At 45.6% G+C, this 21,555-nt stretch overlaps 1 long non-coding RNA gene across 2 annotated transcripts in view; it reads right to left on the reverse strand.

Moving 5' to 3' along the window:
- Positions 1–21,555, reverse strand: part of LOC142772022 (uncharacterized) — a 32,484-nt gene that overhangs the window by 508 nt on the left and 10,421 nt on the right. The window contains exons 2-4 of one of the 2 annotated variants that reach the window (XR_012886247.1): positions 16,514–16,650; positions 16,376–16,443; positions 8,615–8,704 (exon numbers count right to left, since the gene is read on the reverse strand). This is a non-coding gene — a long non-coding RNA (uncharacterized LOC142772022). The remainder of the gene's footprint in view (positions 1–8,614; positions 8,705–16,375; positions 16,444–16,513; positions 16,651–21,555) is intronic. The other variant, XR_012886248.1, reaches the window with a different exon arrangement.

Below are 21,555 nucleotides of genomic sequence, written 5' to 3' on the forward strand. Positions count from 1 at the left end.
AGAATGTCATGCATTGAGATCATGCTCTAGATGATATAGATTAAACGCTTTTATCTATGATTTCTATCGCGTATCAATGTGAATATCTGCTTCGTGAGACCGAGATATTAGCCAGAAGTAGAGGGATTGATTCGGAGCTTTTACTTGAAAAAAAAGAAACACTGCATGTATTAGCAGTTCTTGTGGCCTTCTAAACCAAGCCGGGCCTCTTTAATATACAAGCGTCGTTCTATTTACCAATGCTGGGATATGGATGCAGCTCTCGTATTATCTTGAATTACCTTTTTGAACAAACACTTGAGGCTTCACACCCAAGCTTTCAGCTTTTTCCTTTTTTTCTGGGGTACTTGTCCTTTCTTTGTTATTCTTTTTGGTTTTTCACGCTTCTTTTTTTTGTATTTCTTTATTTATTTATTTATTTGCACTGAAACCTATAAATCTTTAACATGGTGACTGCGTTCGTCTGTGGATGCTCGTAAGCCAGCATTGATGACCCACTTTAAAGCTTCTGAAAGTCTCGACCATCTTCCGTTCTTTAACGTGCCTCTTAATGTTCAGGAACACGGGCATCAAGCATTTTCAGTTCGGTCGAAAATGCGACCGCCGCGGCCGGAATTGGATACCGTGACCGGCGGGTCAGCATCCCAGTGCCTTAGCCACTAGACCACCATGTCCTTTTTTTTTCCTTTATTGCCTTGTTTACGGCAGGTCAAGTTGAGATGACAATCACACATCACACGCGTTTGATGTGCATTAACGCATCAAACAAAAATATTACATCTTCAACACAGTCGGTAGTCTTATACAAACCTCGCACTTTGATTACAGCTTGCACGAAACCTCACGAACATATAGAACTCTTACATCACAGTGTCTGTACGTTAACATACTACGCCAAATCGAATTAGGACCAAGTAAGAAAATAACGTCCAAATGTTGCACAGAACTATTCTAAGGCGAAAAACGAATTCCATGTGGATAAAGAGGTAGTTTTTTTTATGTTCCACTGTAAAATGTTCTAAGAGAAAACGGCATTCTTAAAATTAAGAAATACATGTTCAATGGTCTCAGATTTGTTACACAGGAGGCAGCTACTTCCTTAGGGTACATACACCCCTCTCTCTTCAAGCCACGCTTTCAATGGCAAGATTCACGTATGAAGTTTGAAAAAAAAATGTTTAAAATTGGGTGGTGTACACATGTTTTTCACTCATTTTACTACGTCTTGTCCACATGATTTTTCATACTTTGAATAGTAAAGGGGCACAGAAAAAACATTCTGTATTAGATCTTTCATAAGGCGTTTTCTTTTCACTTTAGTTAGGTAATCTATCGAAAAGCTCGCCCTTAAGAAACGATACGAGAACACAATTTCGCGCAAGAACAGTGACAAAATGTATTGTTCTCCCCTGTCTACAAATACAAAGGAGTTAGGCATGGGGTGGAATAGCGTTGTATGAAATAAAGGACATAAAAAAGCGTCTCTCTGGTTTTTCATGAGCATGAAACGTGATACTACTCGGTTAGGAAATAGATGGCGCAAAGACAGCCCTTCTTGCTTAAGCCGCCGAAACAAGTTCGTTCTAGATGGTCGCTCCTATGTTGAGCTCCAGGTGAACGTGGCGAATATCCTGTGGATTTTATGAATGCTTTTAAGCTTATAAGTAAGTACTTGTAAATCGTACATAATTTCAGCAGCCAGAAACACGTTACATACAGCTGACTTATAACTAAGTACTTGTAAAATGTACATAATTTCAGCAGCCGGAAACACGTTACATACAGCTGCCCGAGAGAAAACTGATAAGTCACTACCGCCCCATCGTTCGGCTGTCGCGCGCAGTTTCTCAGGCTTTTCCAGTCAAAATGCTTCACTGTCTTGATACCTGTCCAATAGTACCCCTAGGTAACGACTAGGTGTTGTGAGCCACTGAATATTTCCCAAGGAACTGGGCGTGAGGTCCTAATTACCATGCCATAAACCAACGCTTTTTTCTTTGTTCATTATGCTTCCACTCGTGTTAGAAAACTTTTTGGTGATTCTTAATAATGCGGTGACACCCTCTCTATGGAAAGAAAAAAAGGCAATATCATCAACGTATGCCGAAACACGCACTTAACATAACTTCAACCTGAAACTAATAATTCCTGCGTGGTGAATTCCTTTCTTACACAGTGGTTCTAAAAAATAGAACTAAAAGCAGGGGACTTAAAGGACAACCCTGTTGAACGGAGGAAAGTACTTGTATGCGCTGTGAGAGTTCTTCATTTACAATTAAATTTGTGGTTGAACTTTCGTATGCCAATCTAATACCTTTAGATATGATCTCACCAATACCATCGCAAGCAGCTAGTGTGAACAGTATATTATGTGGAACCGTGTCGAAAGCCTTAGCTAAATCAATTTGTAGCATGGCTACTTTCAGACGTGCAACGCCACAACACTCCAAAATGCTCCTGGCAACATGAATATTCGTGAATATGCTCCTACGCTTGATGCCACAAGTCTGATGTGGCCCCTCCAACTTGTATATAACTCCTTGCAACCTCCTAGTCCGCAATTACATAAGCGTTTTATAATCAACGTTTGTTAGTGTGATTGGCCTGCATCCTGTCACTTTGCGCAAAACATGTTGCTCTTTTTCTTTAGGAATCAGCACAGTGTGCGCACGTATAAACGCAGGAGGCAGAGTTCCTCGCCCTAAAGACCCTGAAAAAACCTCATGCGATGCAGCGGCCATATCTTTCCTGAACGCTTTGTAAAATGCGGCACTAAGCCCATCTGGACCGGGCGATGTGCCCTTGTGAAGATAATCGATAGCCTTCTAAGTTTCCTCCATACTAATAGACATTTCCAATAAACTTGTGTCCTCAGAATTAAGTGTCAGCATTTTTCTCAAGAAATCATCTACGAAACCCGGCTCCTCTGGCTCACGATAGGCAAATAATTCTTGATAGTAGCTTTCTAAAGCTTTCATGATATACTTATGTTCTCACAATATTTTACCATTCAATTCTAGCTCTAGTATGTCGTGAGCTCGAGCGTATGGCTTTTCATCTGACAAGGCTCGCTTTGTCGGGGCTTCACCCACGAGATATCTCTCAGATCTACCGTGCATAATTGCGTCTTTATTCTTATCCTCTTCAAGACATTCAAGTTTGTTTTAGACAACCTGCAGTTGAAATGTACATGAGCCCGGGTTTTCTGCTTCAATTTTCACGAAATCATTTAGCTCCACCCGGACCTCACGTTCCTGCTTTCGAGCTTGATACTGCATGTAGCAACCACAATCTATTGCTATCATTTTATTTTTTTGGTTAAATAATTCCAATCATTTTGCCACACTCCTTTCTACGTTTTCGACAAATTCACCATTTCCTTCTTTGCCTTATCAACAGACCCTTCGCGCGCATTTACCTTAGTATTCAGTTTTCATGTTTCTAATACAACCTTTCTTTTTTTTGCACTTTCGACCTATCTCAAACGAGACTAAGCAATAATCACTGAAGAAAACAGCATAAACGTCATAGCTCTGACATAAAGGTACCATCTCAGAACAAACATATGCTCGATCTTCTCCTGCGTGACTAAACCCTTGCAAATGTGTTAAGTGTTGATGACTACCACCCTTCGCAAAACAGAGCCTTGTCATGGAAAAAAAAACTTAAGGCTATCTGTTAGCAAATCAACGCTTTCAATGCCTGGTTTAGCAGTATAAGTACAGTCTTCTTGGGCTAAAACACAAGTCATGTCGCCCAAGAGAATCACACATCTTCGACATTTAAAGTAAGCTTGCATTTCACAGAAAAACAAACATCTGTTTCTCAGATTTGTAGGTGCGTATACACAGATAACTCTAAATTTAGTGTTCCTATAACAAAAGTCTCACAAAACGAAACGCCCATGTAAGCAACTCGTGACCTCTTCTACTACAATGCCAAGAGACCTCTTGACGAAAATCATACATCTGGTTCATGCTCCCACCGCATGCCTTACACACGCATTGTACCGCAATAAAAATTCTTATGACAAGCTATAAGTCATAAGTACTTATTTTAGTACTTATTTTAGTACTTATTTTAGTCTCCTGGCTCGCGCGGAAGTCAAGGTCCTTTTCTTGCGTCAATTGTTTTAAAATTTACTGTTTCCGACGCGTTCGTAGACCACGTACATTCAGCGTACCAATGCGTAAAGGCGCAGTCATGCTAGCCGTGTTGATGACAAAGATGAAAACTACAATGCTGCGCTTACCGTGTCTCGTATACCGTGCAGCGGGAAAACTGGAGTCTTACGCGTCTCGATCCTGTCCCCGAACCGGCAAAGATGACGCCGACCGGGTTTCGAGGGCATATTGTTTACTCCTAGTGCCCGTGACGCGATGCCACAGACGCTCCGATCGTTTGAGGTTGTGCTCCGTGCTTTCCACTCGGGTACGCTTGCCGCGTCCCGCGCTCGATTCCGGATACTTTGCGCTGGCCGCGGTGTTAGGTTTCCATCTGCGCCATCGGAATAGCGGTTTTCGTTGTTTACATTTTCTTCTTGTAACAATATGAAACAGTGTGTGTTTCTGCCTGGTGATTTGGAAAAACATACAACACTGGTTGGAAGACTTTAGGGCCCCGTTAGAAGTGGGACTCATCAAGGGGTTCACTGGCATCGAAGCATTCCAGATGAATCACATCTGGCTGGTAAAGATGCGAAGCAAGGCTGACAATGATGCTTTACTTGAATGGGTTAACGCCAAGTTAAGGGTGGCTTCTGTGCTATCAATGACGCTATCCAACAGGACGTCCCCATAAAAATCCACTGGGTTCACTTCGCCGCCTCAAACGACTGCATTCGACAAGCGTTGAGTGACTTTGGTGAAGTCGTGGAGGTTTCGAACGTAACTGGACTGTCGCGGGCTTTGAATATGTGACATCAATGACGAGGCTGGTGTGACTGAAACTGCAGTAAGGCGTGGTGCTAGAAGACTCACCGCTGCTTTTTTTAAGCTTGGAGGGGCACTGTCCTTCTTGTGGCCCCTGGTCGGGCGCCGCTTTGCCTAAGGTGTCACATGCAAGCACATATACGACGAGACTATCAGGCTCTAGGCTGTTGTGTATGCTGAGCATTTGGACAAGAACGGCAAGATTGCGTCAGGAGTTATGCCAGATTAACGAAGACCACGCTGTGAACAGACGACGCCTACTAAGAGAATATAATAGAGGCTGAGGAGGCTGAGAAGTTGGTCCCTGGCAACAACGCCATGGCACGCGATGCACCGGCTCAGGCAACTGGAGAACAGGCAGCCGACGCGCCAACCCAAGACTGCAAGGACTCAACGAAGGCAGCAGAGGAGTTAGCCGCAACAGATGACCAGCGGGACATTCAAGACCACCTTGGCGCGTGCATACATACAGTGGTAAACTTATGGTGTTACACATATGCAGGTTCAAAAACTAATTACTCTAATTAGCCCCGCCGCGGTGGTCTAGTGGCTAAGGTACTTGGCTGCTGACCCACAAGTCGCGGGTTCGAATTTCGGCTGTGGCGGCTGCATTTTCGATGGAGGCGGAAACGTTGTAGGCCCGTGTGCTCAGATTTGGCTACACGTTAAAGAACCCCAGGAGGTCCACATTTCCGGAGCCCTCCACTACAGCGTCTCTCATAATCATATGGTGTTTTTGGGACGTTAAACCCCACAAATCAATCAATCAATCAATCTAGAAGTATTCTGCTCCTTGTAGTGAATGCAAGGCGTCATCTATACGTGGCATAGGGTATACATCCTTGCGCGTGATCTTGTTTAGCACCCGGTCATCTACGCAGAAGCGCACAAAATCGTCTTTTTTCGAACTAAGACGACAGGTGATGACCAACGACTAGCAGAGGGGCGTATTATGTTCCGTCTCAACATTTTGTCGACGTTTTCTTCATTAACCTTCCACCCAGCTACTGATACACGAGATGGCCGATGACGTACGATTGACGTACCCTCATTCTCAAAGCGATGCGTGGTGACACACGTCTGTGCCAATACGAGTGAAATGACGTCGAACGAAGATTCGTGCTTAGTCATCAAGGTAATGGTTTGGATCTGCGAAGGGGTCAGGTCAGAGCTGATGGTGGTTTTGAGGTTGGAGGAGAATGGGGAACGTGCAACAAAGCGATTTTCAGGAGAAGCATCTTGAAAGGTTACCACAGATAAATGCTCCGGTGTAGCGACGCAAGCCAACGTTGATCCCTTCGGAACCAGAATTTTTCCGGGCGTCGGGTTTGTTGCGCAAACAAATGCGAAGCCATCGTCGAAACTTATTAGACCTGATGCGAAAGCTATTCCTCTGGTGACACAGCGTACGGAGGGTTGTACGAGCACATCGCCGTAGTCTATGACATCAAACAGAAGTGTAACAAGTCACTGACTGTGCGTAGGTAGCTCAGTGTCTTCTGCAGCATGAAAACGAAGTCTTGCGTCATCTGCGTGAAGCGAATAGGCGGTATCGTTCATGTGTATGACGCGTGGCCGGTAGCATTTCGACGCGGAAGCCGTTGAAAAAAAGTCCCATCCCAATATTAGCTCTTCAGTACACGAACTAAGCACTGCTTGCACCTTATGGAGACGTCTATCAATGTACACACGAACAGTGCACATGGCGGAAGGTCGCATGGCGTCCCCTTGAGCAGCGAGCAACGTAGGTCCATCGTAGGGCGTAGTAACTTTGCGTAGACGCGCAAACAAATCTATGTGAATGACCGAGAAACTAGCACCACTGTCTATTCATGCTTGCACTTGTACGCCTTCCTCGAAACAGATATCATATCCTGAGAATGTTCTGGAGGATCTTATTTTTACTTCACTGAATGCAGCTTTTCCCCCCGAAGCTGCGTAATTTAGTTTTCCGGGTGACTGTCGGCGAACTGTGAGGCTGGTCTAAGTGGTCACGTAGAGAGACGGAGAGGGGATGGTGAGCGATGCCTGGCACCATGGTAGCGAGGAGCCATTTCAGGAGTTATTGATGGCGAGGAAGAGTGACCGTGAATCGTAGCGTAAAGACGGGGCTGTAAAGTGCTTTCTGTTGAATAGTCATCCCGTTCGTAAGTGTCAAACCCACGACGCTCGTCTCGCTGATGCTTGCGACAGACACGTGTGATGTGTCCACGATATCCGCAATAGTAGTATGTAGGTCTCCTCGGGCGCCATGATTGATAGTAGGGTTGGTCGTTTGGGCTGGGGGCTACGGAATCAAGGTGAGCTGGCGCCGGTGGAGCATAGTAAGGCAGGTTTTGCGTACTGGGCGCCAGGGACGCCAGACGGGCTGCCGTCGTCGTCGGCGGTATCGGTGGAATGAAGGCTGGAGTAACTGCGGCAACTTGCGCGTAAGTCAGTGGGGCTTTAGAGACCTGAGGTTATGTGTACGCATTACCAGTCATAGCCGCCAACTCCTCCTTGAAGACGTTCCATAAATTTGTACTGGGGGTGTCAGAAAGAAACTGACGAGCTGTAAACCCGAGCGACTGCAGTTCCTCTCGTACCATGCTGCGGATCACGGCTCGTAACGAGGGTTCGGCATTGGAGTTGTCAGGGATAGCTGCAGGAGAGTTGTCCAGCTGCAGTCGCGCGGATTCAAGTTCGTCCAGGCGCTCGCACATAGCTACAGTGTCAGCAACGGTGCTTGGGTCCTTTACGACCAAACCATTGAAGGTGAGAGGCCCTATCCGTTTGAGCAGATGGCGCACTTTGTCTCGACATGAGGTTGTTGATGCTTCGACAGAGAAAGAGAACATCCTCAATATACCAGGTATGAGACTCACCTACTTGTTGTTTGCGACCATTAAGTGTTCTCTTCGCCAGACTGGCTCGAACTGCTGGAGTAGCGAACACTTGTCGCAGTTCTTCTTTGAAGACGTTCCAGTTGGGAAAGTTGATCTGGTGATTTAAAACCCAAGTCTTCGCCACACAAGTAAGATAGCAGGAGACGTGGCAGAGCTTGTGTTTATCGTCCCAACGATTCGCTGAGCTCACTATGTCATATTGGTGTAACCAGTCGTCCATGTCCTCATTTCGGAGTCCAGCAAATAGCGGGGGCTCACGAGGAGGTCGACTGACGATCCGAGAGTGAGTAGGTGTGGCCGTCGCAGCCAGATGGGTAAAGGGAGATGTGCCTGAGCAATCCTCTTGCGGCATACTGGTGGACACATAGCCCAAACGGCGACCTGAGTGAAGCTCCAGGAGGTAAAGCGGGCGACAAGCACGGGTAATCAAGGAGCAACCTCCACCACTTGAACGTAGTCCTTTACACGCCTTTATTTGGCGTGGAAGACATGGCCAAAACAGTTACTTCTAAGGCACAGAACCGACTCAAGGGTCATCCCCACTAACGATGAAGAACACTAGGTGATGATAGTTTTGTACAGGTGATCAATAAGCGTGCTTTATGTGCCCACAATATATATATATATATATATATATATATATATATATATATATATATATATATATATATATATATATATATATATATATATATATATATGAGAGCATTTAGAGCAAGAGAGGGGAAGCGATGCATGACATGAGCTGTATATTTCATATAGTTTTACAACCTGAACAATGTAGATATAAATACATACGTGCGGTGTATGGTTTCAATATTTTAAAAACGGCACAGGATAAGTCTCCAGCCAAATAGAGCAAAATTTCGGTACACAGATATCGCTGAGCTGAAAGATGAAGAAATAATGCTAGCGTTACATTTGATCCACTTTAGAGGTGTATTGATTCTAAATATATAACTTTAGTGCTGTTTACCACAACGTCACTTTTCAAACTAGTAATGATTGCATACGCAGCCGTTGAAATTGCCTTATCCCTGCCTCAGGAGAGTTCGAATGGAGTGAAAAAGTGCCTTCCGCGATGGTTCAACATGAGGTCCGGGGCACAAGCGCCAAAACATTGTTTTGAAGGTATGTTAAAAAAGAGTTCTCTCTCTCTCTCTAAATATATATATATCACCATTGCTTGCTCAGTCTGAAGTGCAAGGTACTTAGAATCCCGTAAGAGAGATATTTTTTCCTTTCTGAAGCACATTAGTAGAAAAATCACCAACAGGGGAAATCGCACAACGAGAACGAGCAACTTGAACCAAGGACAATAAAACCGGGTATATAACAAATCTATACTGTCGCGGTTATATAACTCTTTTTTGCTTCATAATTACGAAGAAACGTAATATTAACACCTAATTTTTAATATAGTTCTATGAAGAAGGTAATTTTAGTCCCTTTAAATTTTTATAATTTCTTCAATTGAAGGCAACAGCCTCAACTACCATTCGCTGTAATTAATGTTGCAATAGTTTCAAGATAGTTGTAACGCGTCACATGTGACCAAGTTAGACTTTCAGCCGTGACGTTCGTTATCAGCTGAAAGTCTGATATAGGTTGTTCTAAATATTTGTACGATATATATTCAAATCCACAGCAACAAATGCACTTTCAGGTTCTATGACACAGTACGCTTTGCTTTGTGATCAGCCGTTTTAGAAGTTCACAGATGCCGCTCTATACCGGGGCACTGACGTTACTTGAGTGCCGTTTGGCAGCGAAGAAGCTCTGCTTCGTCGGGAAAACTGCGCTCAAAGGAGTTATGAAATGCAGCCCCTGTAAACGGAAAAAACGAGCGCTTCCAGGATTTCCTTCGTTGTCGGAAGATCCTTCTCACCGCTATACCCATGGTTTGGCCGCAGGCAGGTTCCCATGGCACCATCAAAACAGCCCAAATCTGGTTTTGTCACACCCGATGGCCTATACGAATTTTATGTAAGCTTTTTGGCCTTTCTATTGCGTCATCAATACTAAAAAAGATGATGAATAACATCTAGTGTTGAATAATATTGTAAGAGATTTGAGGCTGCTCTGCCCAGAACCCTGCTGGCAAGACGCGGAGTCAGATCAGAAACTCATTTATTCTCCAAGCTTTGTGCACAACTGCCTGCTGCAAGCGGCTTCCGCGTGACACGAGCGCACACGCCATCGTTCTTGTTCTCATCCTCCACAATCGACTCTCTCACAGTTGCCGTTCCCATACTGCACTCTACCCCTGAAATTTGGGTAGAAGGACGCGAGCGATGTCACACAGCTAGCCCACGCAAATGACCTGGCTAGCATTGGCCACACCGTATCGCACGTGGTGTACGTGGCCACACGTCATCACAGTCAATGCCCTGCTTCTTGTGGCACACGTCATGAGGCACCGGACATAACTGTTCAGTCACGCAACAGATGTAACGCTCGGCTGCCGCCCGAAGACGGAAGCACACTGTACCTTTCAGGTTGACGACCACGTTCGTAGACGAGAGCATGACGAAACACTGAAAATGTCATGGTGCAGCACCGGTCCGAGAGAGTCATAAGCTGTTGTTTTATGTCGTCGTTCCAATCGTTCAGGCAATTCACGTGGTGGTGGCAGCCACATTCAAGGTAGGAGTTGTTCAACGCCAGCAACCACGGCAGCCATGTAAGCGTGACATCCCTAATGAAGGTCTACCTGTACAGGCCTCCAGCGTTGACTTCAGCCTCTATGATGTCGCGCTGTGGGTAAGACACGCTGGTGGAACTGCTCGAGTGGGTGGTAGGTTCCTCGTCAAATGGAGCCGTTTTTTTCTTTCGCCTTCTCCAGGGGATCCTGCAGCCATCTCGTCTCTTCTAGACTGGATTGTTTATTAGTTTTCTGCTGCATTAGCTTAAGCTTTTCAGTGAACCACTTGCTCTCTCTCTCAGCCAAGGCCAGCATCTTGTTTGCCTTTGCATGTTCTGCCTACAATGTTCCTCTTCAAACATCAATTTTCGGCAAACAGTGCTTGAAGAAAGTCTCAGAGCACGACGCCAGGCTGAGCTGCTTCTCTAGCTCGGAGACTGTTGCTGACAAAGCCTCCTGGCTGGCCTCAAGTCCTTGGGTTCACTCATGCTTCTCCTTGTACTCTGTTTTTGTTGGTAAGTTTTGAAATCAGAGCCTGCACTTTACTTGCCTCTCGGTTGTGGTCCTGCTGGACTTGGGCCAGCTACGCAAGGACGTCAGATGCCTGTCTTCGTAGCTCGTCGAGCTGTGAGTCTTTTAGTTCGTGCTGCTGTTGGAGCTTTTTTTTCGCGGCTGCACCACAAGTTTCACAGCTCATTGTCTCCTGCCAGAAACCGCCCTTCGTACCAGGCACACTGCTGCTGCTGACCCTTGAGGTGCTGCTGAGCATCTGCGAGCAGCCCTCTTGGCTGAAGACTGCGCTCCCGCGAGTCTTCAGCCAAGTTTTTCTTGAGAGTACGGAGCGTGTCTTCTACTTCAGAAGTGTTGTGGCACTTCTGGTTAATCATGACGGTAGCCTTAGAATTGTGGACATCTAATGCATGCTTTAGACTATCGCATTCATCATTTAAGGTTTCCAACTCATACTCTCGCTCAGTAATAATGCGCGCAGCCTGCTGCAAGACATCCCAATTGAAGCGATCGAGTTCAGCTTCAAGGGCAGCCGTGTCCTGTTCAAGATCACAAGCTGGAGCTTCCTGTCGGCCGTGCTAGTAATACTTGACTACCTTCGCATTCTTGTTTGCACCGTTCGCACCGCAGCCTGCTTCCTCCAAGCCTGTAGCGTCGTCTCTGCGCAATAGTGGCCTCCCATGTGCTCCTGGTCTTCCACCTCCACAGCAATGCGCCGCACTTTGGGGCGTCTCTTCCGCTTTTTTTCTTCCTTTTGCCCTTTTCTCAGAACACAGCAATGTCTCGTGACGTGGCGTCACCACACACGACGTCCACTTCCTCGCTGGTCTCAGCGACGTGCTGCCAGCTGGTTCGACACTGACCGGTGTCTTCCTCGCTGCCTCGGAGGTCATCAAGTTCGTTCAGAGGGATCTTGTCAAGCTCCACCGTAGACTGCGTGGCGTACACGTTCTCGGGGCCTTTGCCGACGCACTCTGCGCCGTCAGAAACAGCCCCGTCTCCCCGTTCTCTCACGACCTGTGACTTTCTGACCTTGTTCGGTGGCACTGCACCATCGTTGTCGGACGATGCATCGCCACTACATCGCTTGTCGCCACGAGGGGCTGCCCGGCTTGACGAGATACGAACACATGACGGAGACGTGTCACGTCTCGTTGGGTGTCATGGCGACGGAGTAATAAAGGTCGTGAAGTATCTGAACCGGTCGGTGCAGGTGAAATTTGTTGAGCGTTTTGCAGCGGGATATGTCGAATCATACCCACTATATTTGGCGGAGCTGCTTGTGGCCGATACTACCTTGGAAGGTGCTGAGGTCGGGTGATAGTTGGAACGGCTGCACGGACGTCGTGGAGCACACCTTTGAGTTGCGTTGTTCTAGTTGGGCTCAATGTCCGTGGCTCAATGGCAAGGAACTTCCTGTTGGGTGCCAAATGTATGAGTTTCGGGGCTGTTTGGCCCAGAACACCACAGTGAAGACGCCGAGCCATACCAGGAACCTTGTTTATTCTTTAAGCCTCGGCCGCCACTGCCCACTGCCACCGGCTGCCACCTGCCACGAGCACTCACGTCATCGTCATTGTCTTCATTTTTCCGCCATCGGCACCCTCGTGGTCACCGCTCCCGTACTATTGAAGGCATGACCACGTTAATTAAATAACGTCGCTGTTTTCTCCGCTGATTTCGACAGTCACCTCCATCGTCTTAACGAAGTCGTTAGCTGCCTCATGCGCGCATTGCTTGAAATGAACATCAAGAAGTGCCATTTAGAGCTTGAAAAGTCACAGTGCTTGGCCACGCAGTTTTTAAAAATGGCGTTCTCCCAAATCCGCAAAAGCTTTGCTCTGGTACGCAGTTCCTAAAGCGTCCGACCATGAAAGCGTTTCACAGCTTCATCAGGGTGTGCTCATACTTTCCTCGTTTTGTGAAGAACCTCTCTTCTATGATTGCACCATTGAAAAAGCTGTTCACTAGCGATTAATGCCTCTCTGATTAATATCCTACAAGTGAATATGCTTTCGCAACATTATGTCATCTTTTCAATTCAACACTGTTACGACCGTCATCATTATTGAAGTTTTTCCGCCTTTGTGAACGGGACGAAAATATTTCGACGCATTTCAAGCAAGGGTATGCCGTCAAGACGGATTAATTTCCTCTCGGCAAAACCTGAACGAGTTGTTCGGAACTGGTTCGCGCAAAGAAAACGCACGGGCTAAGAGAGGCTATTGTGAGCTCGACTCAAGAAAGGCCATTGTGTTTGCTGCAAGCAAGGCTTTCGAGGCAGACAAGGAGGCAGCTGGGCCATTTTCGAGGTCACCGAGGATCTGGAAATCTCGGAACTAGCATGGTATTTGCAGTTCAGGCTGCAAGCTGAAGCCAAATTGGTTGTGGCTGCATCTTGCGAGGACAAGCGGAGCCCCGGGATATGGGCAGCTAAGCCACTACTTCTAGCAAACAACCAGAAATGGAAAGTGCGGGTGAAGAAAAGGATCAAGCATTATTTGCTGGAGTCCTTGCCGGAGCTCGGCGCCGAGAGATTAGTTGACTACTTCTCCTTCCCCCCTTTCTCCATAGAATCGGCTGAATGGGGTGGCATATTTGGACGAAATGCTGGCCCACCGCTACATTGTCCTACCCAAACAGTCAGGCAAGTTTGACGCGTGTACTGGCAGCCAGTTTTTCGAACCTCACCCAGCTGCCAGAAGAATCTTGAAAACCAAGAGCATCGGACGTGCGCGAAACTTGGTGACGTGTGTAAAAACGTCGGTGCAGTGCGTTTGTGACCTTATTTGGGCATCGTGTGGACCGTGCCCTCTCCGCATGAATTGTGTGGTGTCTTTCCTCTCCTTCGTGAGTGGAGCACCTAGACAAGGAGCGCCCTACTGGCGGAAGCCGCGGACAATGTGCCCAGGATTGGCAGTAAGGCGCTATATAAGCCGAAGACTTTCGTGTATTTGAAGTTCTACAGTTCAACAGTTCTCATGTACAGTTCTTGACTTCTATTTGATCACTTGATCATCTCTTTCTAGTTCTCAGTTACTAACCATGTAAATAAATTGTTGTCGTTTTTACGAGCGCCTCATCTGACTTGTTCGACGATGGGTCCTAGGACGGGGGCCCACAACCAAACGGAGACCCGCGGGACCCGGAGTCGCAACAACACTTATTTTCAGCTACTTCGACCTTATAACTGTTCCAACCAAGGCACACACAGGATGTCAGTGGTATAGTCTTGTCTTTGTCCTTTTTTATTGCAAGCATGGTTCCTCGGAATATGTATGTGCGTATGTTATTTGCACTCTCATCAAGGCAAATGGCAAATACTCGGTTACCCAAAAGGAATATTTGGTCCTTGTTTGAACATTACAAGCATTTCTCTCTCACGTATACGGCCGCCCGTTTGATTTTGATATCAAATAATTCACCTTGCTGGATGTTATCAATGAACGATCCTTTGGGCTAAATTGCACGTTGGGCGCTACGTGTACAGAAATTTTATAATAATGTCATTTAAAGCTCAAGGCGCCAGAATGTCTACACAGATGATCTTTCTCGTTCACCCCTTTTTTAACCGTTCAACTTGTTTTCGTTCCCTAAGCTACCTTTGACAACATCTATATCGCTGGCATGTCCTCAAAACAGAGAGGAGAAGCCTGGATAGCTTCGCTCATCGGCGTTGTCTTCTAGGACGTGAAGCCAGAGGATACCTCGTGCACAAGCTCCAAAATTTGCTCATGATGCGACGTTGTACCTTCGCAACTATCAGCCGGGAAGGAGGAAGTTACACCTCGTCATTTCTACTCGTAGCTCTACACGTACTTCCCCGTAGCAAAATAGTTAGTATTGTTGCTAATTGGTTTAACATTCGACATAACAGAGCGAAACTTTCGAAGGCAATGAAGATTACATAAAAGAAAGATGCTCTTTTTTTTCAAAGCCTTCGCTTTTTTATTCAGAACTTCAGCGCAGACCCCCAAAACGCCCATATATGCGTTTTGAAAACGCCTGAGAGGCTTTGGCAGGAATTCCGACATAGCATATTAATTCCAATTATGAAATGATGTACCGTTGCACCCGTTAAACCAAAACCACTACTTTGCCAGCCACTGCAGCTCAGATATCACATTGTTTATCTTGCCTAGCTTTGTTTTTCATTACGGTGCGCTGCGTGGAAGTTCTCGCAAATGCGGTCACGTGTTCATACCGCAAGTCGTTCAGGAGCTTCCCACTGAGCTCAGCATTATTCATCTCTCTATTACGAGCTATCACCTGCAAACAAACGGTTTGACAGCGCACTCTAACCTCAAACTCTGTGAGTTGCTATGAACGTATCACCGGGCTATTCTAATTAGTAGTTGGTGCTCTTTTTTGTGAAAATTGGGAATAACATGACCCCACTGGTCAGTACTGTTTTTTCGCCTTTCTTTCTACTGTATGAACACAGGTACTCTTCGACACTTGATACGGTACTTAAACACCGCCCGGATGTTTCCGCATACCGTTCAGCCTCTGAACGTATTCAGTGTACCAAAGACTGCCGCCGATTAGCACGTTCATTTGTATTCATCACACGAGGTACCTAAAACGAACTGCTTGACGAAAAGAAGCCTTACTCATCACACTTTTCCGAAGGCTTATTTTTATGGCTGTGTGCTCCAGTCAAGTCCCCCGGTCTCTCCTAAAACATTAATCTCAAACTGAATGGTTGGTACCACATCGTTCAAAGCACATCGCCGATCAGTTATGTCGTCGAACCAGTTACATCTCTCGAAGACAGACTGCCATGGTCTTGAATAGTCCACATATATTGCTAAAAACCATACGGTTATCCCCTTGTGGTTGCTTCGCCTTGAGCTGTCAGGATGGCTTTCTTCACAACCGGGCCAAACGTAGCGGAGAAAAAAACTGTGTTTGGAAGAAGCGTGCAGAAGACATCTATAGACAAAGAGCCAAGAGAGCACGTGACAGTGATGGACGCCTCTGAAATAACACAGCTCTATTTTCCCCATAAACCACCTTATAGTAGACATACTTATACTTAGTCTGCGAGAGCTCTCCCGTTAATTCTGCAATTGCAGCTGCGAATTTCTCATGGCGTTCCATTGTGTCTTAAAAAAATGCTGTGGGAGCAGCCAACACATTCAGAAATTAGCAGCAAAAAAGAAATGATAATAACAAATGACTCCGCTGACGGCCTCGGCTCATGCAAACAATGCTCATTTCGATTGGTCAGGTTTAATTTGGCCATGGCAGTATGAGCCTAGTCTGAGCACCAAATCTTCTATTCTGGTGGCTGTTACTACCCAGCCGATGTGGTCTATTATTGTCACCTCCCTGTATACACTGCAGTGTGAGCATGCGTTTCTAAAGCTTATCTGGTAGAATGAACAGGTATTGGAACGTACATGAAGATTCCACCGTCATCCGGTCGGAATATAGGCGAAAAAACTTTCCCCGAAGGTCAACCTCGCACCTGTCGATGAACAGAACAAAGAGTCACTATTTAGAAACAGCGCACAGCGCTAGCACAAGGAAAACATTACCTTCGCTTTTCCCATAGAAACTTCCGCTGGTAAACAATCTCCGAATTAGATATATATATCATTTTATTCACCTCGCATTTGACATCTCTTGAAGAGGAGGTTGCGTACGTCCATATTGCTTCTGAAGTATTTAGAAACTAAAGGAATAAAAATGCCAATATTTATATTAACAATATCTACCTGGCATAGCTTACAGTGACGCAAACTTGTTAGGTTTGTTACATTATTGCGACAAGTACACGCTTCTATGTTTCAAGGTAGGGGCGCTTCTTAAAAGCTTTGGTTAAACTTGTTGAGATAGCTTGCCGTTAACGTATTAATATTCAATAAATGCCATACACTTTCATCAAAATGTAGCTGTGCGAACTTATAAAGGCGGGAGAGGGGGTTTCACAAACATTTGTAAATCTCTGAGACCACCTTATAGTTTATTTCCAGCTGCCAAGCTTCCTCGTGTTTTTCAATATAGCGTTACGAGGCGGAGTTGCACCACACAGCTGACATGTGCTTCTTTTAACTACGATCTCTCTTCACTTTGCACTTGGTCTCTTGGTTTGCGTTGCTAAAAGTGTTACCTATACTACACTCCTTCCGGAACTCAGCCCGCTTAACACTTTTTCACGCATTTGAGCGGCATCAGTGACGTGGTTTTGAGCAGCTGGGCTAATAAGACATCAATGCACAAGGGGTACTTAATGATAGTACCCAATGTGCACAGTAGATTTAAATGTTGCAATTCTAAATTATCGATGCTATTTTTTAGATAGGAAGCGTCTTATGGTCGAAAAAGTACCGAGGAATTATGCGAGAATTACCGAGAAAGTACTCTTTTACGTACATTGGCCGCCTTGCGACCTAATCCTGCCAATCGAGTGACTTGGCATACGGAAACTTGGCATGCACCACGTCCTCGCACTATTTATGGATTTGAGGAACTGAACTGCTGTCTAACAAGTGTGATTATTGAATGGAAATTAACTATTGATAATTTGCGTATATTGTGTAAAACTGATACGTTAAATGAGATGTGCTGATTGTGTTTTTCATGAGTGCTGGGTGATTGCTGATATGGTTACTTTGTTTCAAACATTGCTTTGTTATAAATTGTGTTATATGCATATCAGAGTTCCTTTTTCATTATTTGCGGTCATGGACCATAGGCGCCTTTCTTTGAGTATTGCTGCGTTTTCCAGACTGTGACATTTTTGTACTTCGTAGCATAGATTTGTTTTCTCTGGGTGAAGGGCCTAGTCAAGCGGTCACATGCAGATTTTTTCACTTTACACCGAACTACGTATACAATATGTTTTATTGCGTGGTTAAATAAATAAGCTAAATAAAAAATAAATCAAGTCAACTCTATCATCTGTGTGCCGTGACCATCCTAAGAGCGCATGCGCGCCCATCCTCCTTTCTTTTCGACTGCGCTCACCCTCTCTAACCTCGAGGCATCGCTCTCAGTTGCGTTTGCAGCCCCGGGACGCATGAGCGCCTCTCCCCCGCTCTATCTTAACGTACGCCCTTTCTCCCTTCGCCACGCCGACGCAAACAGCGTTTCCTGCCGAGTTTCTACATAGCGAAATTTCGGCAGATCCCACGTACCTTGGGAATTGAGGTTAGGCGAAGCATGCGGACGGAACGTGACCAGTTCGTAATTTTTCTAATGAGCGACACATCATGAAAGGACGCTGACAATAATTTAGGGGCGAAGCTCCTTATGGCGTGGCTTGGGCGTCCCTCGTAGTACGTAATCACCAGTGGCACATACCCGAAATAGGTATAACATTTGACCTCCAAGGTGGTGCCTGTGAGAGATTTCTTCTGTGCGTTGTTTAACAATAAAAAATAGTGCTCAATATACATGCCAATGGCTGCTAATGGGGAATGAGAGACAGGAGCATTCGGCTTTTAGTCAACGCGCACGCTGCGATCCTCATTGGCAGCTATTGGCATGTACATTGAGCACTATCGAACAAGAAAGGGTTGCTACATTATACTCGCTGGGTGTAACCTCCTTAGTTTTAGAAAGGTTTAGCGAGCGTTGAGCCGCAGGGCCATGAATACAATGAATTATTGTATACCATGAATGAATTCGAGGTGGTTAAAAGAGGGAAGCCGATACGAAGCGCAAGCCGTAAGAAATTAAAAGCTGAATCCTCCTGTCTCTCGTTTCACATTAGCAGCCACTGGCATGTACATTGAGCACTATCTGACAGGAAAAGGTTGCTACGTTATACTCGCTGGGCGTAACCTCCTTGGTTTTAGAAAGGTTTAGCGAGTATTGGGCCGCAGTGCCATGAATACAGTGAACTAGTATATACCATGAACTCAAAGTGGTTGAAGGTGGGAAGTAGACCCGAAGCGCAAGCCGGCAAGCCGTAAGAAAGTGTGTGTGTGCCACCTCTCGTTTATTCCTTGGAATGTCCACTGAATGGCGGTGCTTCTATATGGGAAATATATGATAAAAAGTTTCGAGATAGTGAGACTTGGAGTGTATAATAGATGGACGAAGGGACACACAGACAGATGCATGGATGGACGCATGAACGTACGCAGAAGCGGATGCATGAACGAACGCAGGGACGGGCGCACGAACAGACGCATGGACGGTCACACAGACGAACGCATCGCATGGACGGGTGAATGCTTCGCCTCACTCTCCATCATTCACTCCGTGGATATGCTGCCATTTTTTGATATGTTGCACGCACAGATATATGTTGAAAAGTTGCAGATCTTTATATAACCAACCGTTGCCGCTTGCGCTACGATTCTAACAGGTATATGAGCATTAGCAACATCAGAAGCGGTCTGCTTAGATGCAGTGCTAGTGCTTGCAAGAATGGCCACCCTGGACACTGCTACATAAAGCAGCTTCAGCGCATGGCGCCCTAATACAATTGGCGTTAACCTGACGTGACGGTTGTGTCATATATGAGTACATATGTAGGCTATTTAAAATAAGATAGCCAGCACAGCGACCACGACTGCCGTTTCTCGAACATAGGCTCTGTTTGAAAAGCAGTTCCGAGACCTTGCGCGGCTCTTTGGTAAAACGAGTGAATGCCCCGCTGAATGCTTGGGTTCAATGCTTGCTTTGACCCTGACATTCATATTTTGCAATCATTGGGGCAAATCTGCCAATGACATGTTTCCTTTAACTCGTACGCGGTAAAATTGCCCACGTATATTCCTGTCGTTCCTCGGTACATACTATGTGTGAATCGACTTTGGCACATACCAACCTACCAGTGGCACATGCCCACCCACTGTTATTGTTAATTATTAACGTCTTAAACAGCACTTCGAATTCGCAAAACCATCTTACCCTCCCTTCTTGTTTTTGCCTCACGCCAACTTAATGGGGTGGTCACGATAGTACCCAGACGCAAGCGGCTACACGTTTAGAAACGCATTTGAAGTTTTAAAAAATGCCCAGTAAGGAAACGCAATTGAGTTACAGATGACAACGCGGCGATGAGCGCCAATGTCAATACCACCACCAGAGTAAGCCTTAGTGCTCGCTGCTTCACTTACACACACCATTCCCTTTGGCGGCCGATAGTGTAATTTTTCGTTCGTGATAAGTGCATTTACTGAAGGCTCAAGTGTGACAGTTCTGGAGAACAGGCTCGTTTAATAAATTCACTTTGCTTCACGTGTCCACGCGAGCTCCATGTCTACTGCCCTCGTTATACAACCTCTGGTAAATTACTTTGTTTTCCGCAGTGTGCTCGTGGCCCGGAAAAGTTGGGCGAATTCGTGAAGAGCACCACATCAGTGCCGCATTATCGGATCCATATTTTCTACAGATTACGAGATAAATTGTTGTGCTCTTTTCTATAGATCCTTGATACAGAAAAATCATTTAAAATTGACGAGAATATCACTTTTTACCAGAAGATCACTTAGATAATCACGCTGATTGCTTCGGAACAAGGGTCATTTTAACGCAGTTAAGTTTATGTGGTGGTTGTACATGAACAAATTTATCGATAGCTTCTCCTGAACCAAGGCAGAGAAAGACGGCGTTCAGCTAACTTAAAATAACATTTTGAAAGCCCGGCAGCTAATCAATATTGCTCACATCTACGTAAGAATTTTTACGTAAGTCTAAGTGTGTTTTATGTTAGTTGTTATATGCTACAGCTGCCTAAACATACTCGTTTCTTAGCTATGGTGACACAAACGCGAGTTGGGCTTTCACCCGAAAAATAAAACTGCAAGGCTCTGTCCGAGTGTCACGTAGCGTATACCCACCAGGACATGCACCGATTATTGCCTCAGCGATCACTTACTTCCGCTGCGGTGTTGTGGAGGGGACTCCCCTCAATACGTGTGGATGTGCTGAATACAAGGGCGATTAAAGTAGCAAGAGACTAGTCTGCGCATTCGTAACCACGCCGATGTCAGCAGCACATGAGCTCAGGCTTAGCATCTGCGTTGGGAATGCTTCCTTATCAATTGTAATGTTGTGATTTAGAAAGTGATCAGGTCCTCGTCAGAATTGAGTTCAACCCGGCTTCACCGACGTTTTTTAAATAAAAGCAGCATGCACTCAACGTGCGTGCATCGTGGCTCGACTGTGTGCACTCGCGGTCACGACTGCAGCGTCTCTACTCTCCTTGAAGTTGCTTTTATGTCGTGAGGAGTACATAAATATATGGCGCACGAAAACAATATGCATGCCCTAATTTTCAGGGCAGGTGCGCATAACAGCATCAGAATACGCGTCTGCGTTGACTAAAATGATCCATTCTATATTTCATTATCCAGCTTCAAGGCTATTATGCGAGGCAGCAGTACATTACTGTACTTGCTAGGAAGCCTAAAAGACCGCTAAGTGGTTATGTAGGCTTCCTATATTTTGCTACATTTAAGTATAACTTAAAAGTGTATATCCCCGTTACAGTGCAAAAAGAATCTTTGTATCTGTCACTATACTTCATTTTCCCGTTTATACTATTATCTATTTACACGTTTCGACCTGTTTCCAGTCTTTTTAACCAGCGAAGGTTTAACATGCGACGCTTATATCTATT

The sequence above is a fragment of the Rhipicephalus microplus genome, chromosome 9 (genome assembly GCF_043290135.1).
Source record: "Rhipicephalus microplus isolate Deutch F79 chromosome 9, USDA_Rmic, whole genome shotgun sequence".
Classification (NCBI taxonomy): Eukaryota; Metazoa; Arthropoda; class Arachnida; order Ixodida; family Ixodidae; genus Rhipicephalus; species Rhipicephalus microplus.